Below are 8,653 nucleotides of genomic sequence, written 5' to 3' on the forward strand. Positions count from 1 at the left end.
CAGGGAGTTAACCTCTCTGCGCCTGGGTCTTCTCTGTAAAATGGGGATGACTGAGATGGTAAGTCCCCCACCCCAAAGGGCAGTTGTGAGGATTAAAGGAATGAATAACGGCTGGTGCTTGGAGCAGAGCCTGGCGCTGGCACTGGGCTGTATGTTCACGTTGGGTCAGTATCTCAGAGTAAATGTCCCCTACCCAGAGTGCCACCGAAATGCCTGCCGGCCCAGCTGCTTGTGCAGCCAGCCTGTGGCTGAGTCAGGAAAGTCTCTCCCTTCCCTGTCTCTGCCCCACCCCTGCCCCATTGCTCCTCCCCTTGTCCCAGGGAAGGTGACACTGAGGGGCACCTGCCTCCCACATCCCCTGAGGTCCCAGTGTAGGGGTGGGAGGTGCTTTCCAAGCCATACCTGTGGTCTCCTGCCGACAGGGGAGAGATCTGGGGAGGCCTGAAGTCCCTCAGAGCTTGGGAGGGGGGCTGTCAGTGACCGGGTCTCTTCCCCGCTGGGCCTCTGCCCTTTCCTGAGGACAAGCGGCTGAGTGACGGCACATGCTGGTCTGGGAGCCCCTTGCAGCCACCAGGCTAGCTCAGACCCTGTGTGTCACTGTGAGGGTCTGAGGGTCACATGGGCGTCACAAGCTCCTTGAGAGAGGTGGGGATGGAAACAGCTCAGGGACCAGCTCAGCCCCCAGACAAGTGACAACTCGGGCCTCTGTCTCCTGGCTGTACTGCAGAGTCAGAGAAATCGCAAGTACTGAGTCTACACAGGCTAGAGCTCAACGGATGTGTCTCCCGCACAAAGGGTGGGGGGACAAAGGACAGCCGTACAGGACGGTGCCAGGCCTGCACCAGACTTCTGAGCCACCTAGCTGAACAGCAACACCCGTGGGCTGTGCAGGCCCTACAGGTGGCACTGCCCCCTTTTCCCGGCTGCCCGAGGGCTGTGACCCAGCTGTGGCTGGTTTGTAAAGGTGCGGGTGCCCCAACCCAAGGGAGGCCTCGGAACCTCCCCGTGCACCCCATACTCACTCCTCGCCCTCTGTGCCAGTTGGGTTCCGCTAAAGAAACAGAAGCAGAAAGAGATCTATATCACGAGATTTATTGCGAGGAATTGGCTCATGCAGTTGCGGGAGCTGGCGAGACAAGTCTGAAATCCGAGGAGCACGTCGTCGGAAAGGGCGGGCTGGAGCTCTCGGCCTGGGCGTGCTACTGTCCACAGGGGGAATCTCTGCTCCGTCAGTGAAGCCTCAGCCCAGTTCTTACGGCCTTTGACCTAAATGAGTCAGGCCCACCCAGATTATCTGGGACAATCTTCCTCTCCTAAAGTCAGCTGATCATAGACCGGTTGCCGTGGGTCACACCTGTAATCCCAGCACTTTGGGAGGCCAAGGGAGGAGGATCGCTTGAGCCAGGAGTTCAAGACCAGCCTGGGCAACATAGCAAAACTCCCTGCCCCCGCATCGCTACAAAAAATTTAAAAATTAACCAGGTGTGGTGGCACATGCCTGTAGTCCCAGCTACTTGGAAGGTTGAGACAGGAGCATCGCTTGAGCCCAGGACTTTGAGGTTACAGTGAGCTATGATGATGCCACTGCACTCCAGCCTGGGTGACAGAGTGAGACACAGGCTCTAGAAAAAGAAATAAATAGAAAATATTAAAATTTTTTTAAAATTGAAAAATTCCATCCCCCCCCCCCAAAAAAAAGTCAACCGATCAAGGCCTTGAATCACGTGTACAAAATACCTTCGCAGCTAAATACGGAGATCAGTGTTTGACTGAAGACCTGAGCACTGCAGCCTCCCCAGGGGGACGCAGGAAAACGTCCTGCTCTCTCTATGATTTCTGTCCAGCTCCTGCCAGCTGGACACTGGGTCTCAGCCACTGCCCCTGCTGGGGGTAGGGTGAGGTCACCGGCCGAGCTCCTGGGCCTTGCTTGACTCCCTGTGCGTTCTCCCCACTCCAGCTCAGCCCTCCTGGGATGAATTTCCACCTGGACCCCAGCCCTCGGCCCCCGCCATTCCTCCATCGTGCATCCCTTCTTGGAACATCTCCATGAACTGGCCCGAGCGAGCCCTGTGTGAGCCTGGCTTGGGCTGCAGCCACCCGCCCTGCTGCTCTCAGGGAGCTGCCAGTCTCCTGGGGGAGCTGCAGAGCCCAGAATCCAGGTTCCAGGTTTGCCGAGAACCTCTGTTTTCCTGGATTCCTGGCTGTGCTCTGGGCTGAATTCCCTGGTTGGGCCACAGGTCTGGGCTGCAGGAAACCAGCCCTGTGGTTGTTTTGTTTCGATTGCACAACTCCGGAGCAGGAGGCCAGAGTGGACATCTGCTGTCTTGGCCAGCCCAGCACCCATGGCCCCCCTTTCTGGCAAGAGCCCCCCAGTTGCCTCATGGGGAACTCCCCCCATGTGTGCAGCCTGGGGAGTCGGCTGTCAGTCCAGATGCCTCGGTCCTTCCTTGCCAAAGGATGGGCCTTGTCTTAGTCCATTTTCTGTTACGTAGCATACCTGAAACTGGGTAATTTATAAATAAAATGAATTTATTTCTAACAGTTATGGAAGCTGAGAAGTCCAAGGTCAAGGGGACACATCTGCTGAGGGCCTTCTTGCTGATGGGGACTGTGCAGTGTCCCAGGGCGCGCAGGGCGTCACATGGCCGGGGGCTGGGCGTGCTCATGTGCTAGTTCAGGTCTCTCTTCCTCTTCTGATAAAGCCACCAGTTTCCCTCCCATGATAACCCATTAATCCATTAATCCACCAATGAACTAATCTATTCACGAGGGCAGAGCTCTCATGATCCAAACACCTCTCGGAGGCCCGGCCTCCCAGTACTGCCACACTGGGGATTAAGTTTCCAACACATGAAGTTTAGGGGACACATTCAAACCATAGCAGGCCTGTGGTCCACTTGGCCCTCCTTCCCTGAGGAGAGAAGCTTGTTCTTCATCCTGGTGGCCAGTCCCCGGGGTGGGACCCTGGTCTCCACCTGGCCGAGGCCCACGTCGTGTTCCCACTTCCCCTCTGTTCTCCGATGCCCTCGGCCTGGCGACGAAGCTCTTGCCTGCTCAAGGTGAACAAAGCCCGTCTCTGTTGCCTACAACCACAGAAACCTGAAAGATTACACTCCAAACTGTACTGGCCCTGCTCTGACTTGCCGCATGGCCCTGGGCAAGATGACCCTTCTCTGAGCCTCAGTTTCTCCATCTGCACATGTGAGCTCACCTCTGATGCTGACGCCGCACAGCCCCATGGCTGCTTTGGCCACGACAGCAGACGTGGGCTGGAGTGTCCACTGTTGCGGGTCAGCTGGGCCTTCTCTGCCCTGGTCCCAAAGGTCTAGGGGGCGTGTTTGGTGGAGGAGAGGAGGTAACAGCTGGGGAGTCCTTAGTTCTGCCGTGTGCACTGGGTCACCAGGTGCACTGGGTCACCAGGTGCACTCGGTTCCAGCCCGTCCCACGGTCAGCTAAGTGCTGCAGTGGGAAGTGGCCCGGCTCTCCCTAAGCCATCGTGCTTCAAGCTTTCGAGACCCTGATCAAGGCTTCGGATGCTCCCCTTAGACCGAAAACATCTCTCTCTCTCTCCTTCTCACACGCACTTTAATGTACAGCTTCCAGAGGACGGCCAGGGACAGCCCTCAGATGCCTATCCTGACCCCAGGCGGACCAGCCTGTGGGTTTCCAGGGCAGGTCACCAGCTCCGCCACACGAGTGCCGTGGCCAGGCCCTGCGCCAGGTGCCTTGTGAGCATCAGCCCATTTCCAAGACAGCATTTGTGGCAGAGACTGCTGTTTCACCACGCCCTGGGGTCATGGTCCCCTCCTGGGCACGCAGCCGGACTGCGTTTCCCAGCGTCCCTTGCAGTCAGGAGTGGCCACACGGCTGAGCTCTGGCCGGCAGAACTCGAGCCCAGGGATGAGCCCCCGCCCCTTTTAGCCTGGTCCAAAACACCCTTCCGTGCCGCCTCCACGCCTCTCTTTCCCCTTCCGCGTGATTACTAGCTGATGACAGGGCCACAGGGAGAAGGGGCCCAGCCGCTGAGCGCCGCATGGAGCGGGACCCCTGCCTCTCCCCGCTGCCGGCCCACAGCAGACTGTAACATGAGCAAGGAATAAACTTTTCTTTGGGGGCTGTTTTTACATCTGTTTTGACTAATATAACATTTTTATCATCCCCATCCGGGGAAGTTCTCCTCAATTTAAAGAGAATTCATCTTAGGGCTCATTTAAAATAGCAAGCCGCCCGCTGCCTTCAGCCCGGGCCCAGTCCGAGCCCAGCGCCTGCCCGGACCTCAAGGGTCTTCTCCAGGTCCATGATTTATGGCGACTCTGGGCTTCACCCCTGTCCTCCGTCCCTACCCCGGCTGTCCTCATTTCCTCCTGTCTGTAGTCTGTGGCCTTCTTCTTCCAGCCTGTGGCCTCTGTTTGCTTTGCCTGTTGTCTGGGGTCGAAAGGGTTCGGGGTCAGCCGTATCTATTTTTTTTTCCATCTCCCTGACAAATAGCTCCCTGCGGGCAGGCCCTGGGCACGCTGGGCCGCTTCTGGACGCTGTGGTCTCTGCCATTCCGGAGCAGCGTGGAAGGCCCGGAGAGGGTTGTTCCCAGAATCCCATTTCCTGGGGCGCTTGCATTCCGGAGAGATAAGCTGCCTTCTGCTCACTCTCATTTCCTAAGTGAGCTACCGCGCAGCTGCAGGAGGGCGGAGGCTGGGTGGCAGAGCCCAGAGTCCTGCCCACCCTCATGGCTGCGAGACTGACGGACAGGTCAGTGCCCCCATGCCACCCCACCGTGGGAAACTCCTTCCATCGCCATTCCTCGGAGGAAGGACCACCTCCCACCTGTTTAATAATTAAATGGGTCTCCAAACTACCAGTTACCAAACGCTTTAGCCCTTGGTAATCTTCCAAATAATAATGATGATGATAATAATACCAACAACTCTACTTGCTGTGTGTCAGGCCCCACTCTAAGCCATTTACATCCTAGATTTTACTCATCCCTCATACCAGCACCTGAGGATGGATCACTTGCCTCATTACACAGATGAGGAAGTTGAGGTTCAGAGGGCCTCTTGCCCACCAGCCCCCAGGACCAGCTGCCATGGCAGTGGCAGAGGGCCAGCCAGGCTCCTGCTGCCCAGGCCTGGTTTTCCCACCCGCCAGCAGTGAGAGCAAACCCTGCTGGGGACAGGTCCCTCCCAAGGGGGCCCCAGGCTCCCAAGCGGACTGGCATGCTCGGTGGCCTCCCTCTGCTTTGCTCCTCCCTGAGCCCCCGCCCTCTGGGCAGCTGCCAGCCTGTCTGACCCCGCCCTTCAGCCTGTCCCCTCTCCCTCGCTGGTTCCCACCTCTGTTTTGTTTCTCCCGAGCACACCCGGGAGCAGTGCCTCTCCGAGGTTGTGTGCTCACTTTGCAAAACAGCAGAAATTTATAGCCCAAGTAATTGATCACGGTGCTTCTGCCTCCTCCATCTCTCTCGGTCTCCTAATTCCCTTCTCCCCGCTCTTCCTTCTCTTTTTTCTCAGCGCGCCATCTGTGGTGTCAGAGAGAAGGAAGCCAAGGGGGGGGGGTTCTAGTCCCAGTTCTGCCAATTACGAGTCACATGAACCTCAGTTTCCCCATCCACGAAACGGAGAAGCTAATAATACCTGCGCACAAGTGCACAGGGCGCCGCGGCTGCCGGGCTGTGGGGAGCAGCCCTGTGGGGCGGGGAGTGGGACTGGGGCCTCCTTCCAGGTGGGGCAACCGCGGCCCACAGAGCTCAAGCCATCTGCTCAGGGTCACAGAGCTGGTAGGCAGCAACCTCGGGGCTTGAACCCAGCTCAGCTGTGTGTCAAAGCCCAAACCACGGGGCCCCTTGCCTCCCCACCCCAGCGCCCGGCAGAAAAGAGGTGACCCTCCCCAAGCCTCCCCACCTTCCACTTTGTGCTGGGGCTAACTGTGGGGAAGGGGGAGAGGCCACGGGAGCAAGGGCAGTGCTTTGCAAACTGTCGAGTGCTGTGAGGGCAAAGGAAGCTTCACAATGGTCTCCATCTCTCTTCAGCACTGGCCCCTCAGCTGTCTGGGAGACGCTCTGGGACCTCAGAGCCTCCCTGACCCTCAGACTCCTCCTTTCCTTCTGGAGAAACTGCATGAACAGGGGCCTCTGGCTAGCCAGGCCCCCACACCTGCCAACCTCCATAGAACCTTCCAGAATGACCCATAAAAGGACTTCACAAGCCCTTGCAAGGCAGATGAGGCACCACGCCTGGGAGTGGGGGTCCAGGTCCCCGCCCCCGACCCCCTTAGCCTTGCAGGCCTGGGCTGGAAACCGCCCTCCTGAACCCCTCTAGCGCTGCTCCCTTCTGTTCAGTGTGTGGGGGGGACACATGTGCTTCCGGGGGGGCAAATTGTCTTTTCCTCCCTTCTCAGTCTGGCTTTGTCTCTGTCTCGCTCTTGGCCTCGGGACCGCAGGTATGGACTTGCTCACTCGGGTGCGTGGTCCCCAAGGCCAAGCACGAACTCGTGGGTGCTCGCATCCAAGGGCGCCTCTGCACACAGCGCTCAGTCTCCTCCCTGCCCCCCCCGCCCCCCACCGAGGGCTGCACCAGGCAGGGCGGTGGGCACGCCTGTCCCCTCTCAGGCTGGTGGGGACCGCAGGCCGCAGCCCCTCGGGCTGCCTGCTCCTGCCTGGCTGGCGGGGATGAGAGCGGCTGCAGGGCTGGGAGCGAGGCGGCAGCACACAGAACAAACAGAATTTTTTTTTTGCAACTAGAGGGGGAAGCACAGAGCTAAAAATAAAACGAAAAGATCAGTATCTGTCAGTCTGACAGCTGATTGGCTGCTCGGAGATGCATATAATTACCAGCAACTGGCGCTGGGTAGGCAAAGCCGGGAGAAACTGCTGAGACGAGGTTAGGATTTAACCTTTAAATTCTGGAGCCACCGGAAACCGAGGGGAGGACGCCGGGCGTCGGTGCTAATGAGGCTGGGGGTGGGCGGTGGGCGGTGGGCCACCGAGGCTCGGCAGGCCCTCTGGGCTCCCCTGGGAAGGCCCTGGGAGCCCTCTCCCCGCCCGGGCTGCCTCCGCCATCAGACTGGGAATGCCTCTGATTGGCGGCCAGGACGGTGGTCCTTCTCCCCGCCCAGCTGGGGGAGTTGTCTTGGGGAAGTTAGGGTCTCACCTGGGCGGCAGGGAGGGAGGGGGCTGCCAGGGGCCCTGGGCCCCTCCCGGGCTGGCGCACCCCATCCCCACCCACATTCCTCTGCTTTTCCTGCCTGGTGTCAATTTCCGCCACCCATCCCCGCTCCCCTCCTTCCTTCACCCCGAGTCACCCCTGTTCCTGGCTCTGTTTCCTGCCCCACCTGGGAAGGGCACCTAGACATAGACGAAGCTGCAGGAGTGGAGGGATGTTGTGCTCTGGCTAAGCCTCAGTTCCATCCATCAAGTGGGAGATGACAGCAGGGCCCGCCTGGCCCCTGGGCAGGTGCCCTCGGTGATTTGGGCCCAGTCTTGCATCTTGATTCTGTCACCTGGGCCAGGAGTCAGGAGATCCAGGTTCTAGTCCAGCTGGGAATTGTCATTTTCTCTCTTAGCTCTGGTGTCCCCCCTGTGTGAATCGGGAGGAAGAATTTCTGCCCTCCGACTTCCCTGGGTGGCTCTGGGGACCAAATGAGATGCAGTATGTGACTGTGGGCACCTGCCTGGAAAGGTGGGATGGAAACTTGCAGATCTTCGAAGCTACCACTTTCTTCCAGGCCTTTGCCCAGGCTGTGGCCTCTGCCTGCAATGCCTTTCCTTCCCACTCTAGCCCTTCCCGCCCGTGCCTCTTCCTCCAGGAAGCCCTCCCTGGTGTCCCAGTAGGTCCTCTTCTGCCGCCTCTGGGCTTCTCACCCCACGCTCAGGCCCTGATTGTCTGCTTTGCACACAAGACCGTGAGCCCCATGAGGGGAGGCAACACACAGCTGTTCACAGTTGTGTTGCTCAGCAAGAGCCTGGCCAGAGCTCCTCAGGAGATGAGACACCTACGTCCTCTGTTCTGTGACCCTGGGAGCCAGGTGGAGGCGGGAGCCACCCTGGCCACACCGCCCAGGCTTGGGGCGAGCAGCAGCTGCAGCTGATGGGGCACCATCTTTCCCCAGCGCCTCAGTGGGGAGCGTGCTCCCAGTGGGCCCCAAGTGCTGCAGGACTCCGGGCTCTGCCCTCTGAGCGCTGATGCCCAGGGAAGCTGCCCGCGTGGGGCAGGAGTAAGTGTGGTTCTAGGCCCTGTCGCCTCCTCCGGAGAAAGGGCCGGGTTTACCTGCCCAGCCGTGGCCCTTTCCCTGTGCGGTCTGGAACAGCGGGTGGAGCTGCCTCTGAGGGTTAGGACCTAGAAAACCTACACCATCCTGCGCTCCTGCTGGGGCGGGGTGCAGTGCGGAGGGCAGGGATGCAGAGGCAGGATATGATGGTGGCTCCCACGTGGGGTAAATAGCCTGGCTGCGTGTCCGCCTCCCTCGCACGCTTTGCTGGGGTTGTTTCCTGGAATCCCCACAACAGCTCCTTGAAGGGGGTGCAGTTGTTGTCTCTGATTTGCAGATGAGGAAACCGAGGCAGGGTCCCTAGCCAGGGAGGAGAGGCTGGCTCCAACCCGGTCCTCTGTCTCCCAGGACAGGCCCAGCAGCTCCTGCCTCTCTGATAAGGATAGAAGGGAGG

At 59.3% G+C, this 8,653-nt stretch overlaps 1 pseudogene; it reads left to right on the top strand.

Annotated features, from left to right (window-relative positions):
• The first annotated feature begins 7,665 nt into the window (after positions 1 to 7,665).
• LOC138386014 (putative uncharacterized protein encoded by LINC02913) lies at positions 7,666 to 8,317 on the top strand (annotated as a pseudogene).
• The last annotated feature ends 336 nt before the right edge of the window (positions 8,318 to 8,653 follow it).

The sequence above is a fragment of the Eulemur rufifrons genome, chromosome 7 (assembly GCF_041146395.1).
Source record: "Eulemur rufifrons isolate Redbay chromosome 7, OSU_ERuf_1, whole genome shotgun sequence".
NCBI classification, from domain to species: Eukaryota; Metazoa; Chordata; class Mammalia; order Primates; family Lemuridae; genus Eulemur; species Eulemur rufifrons.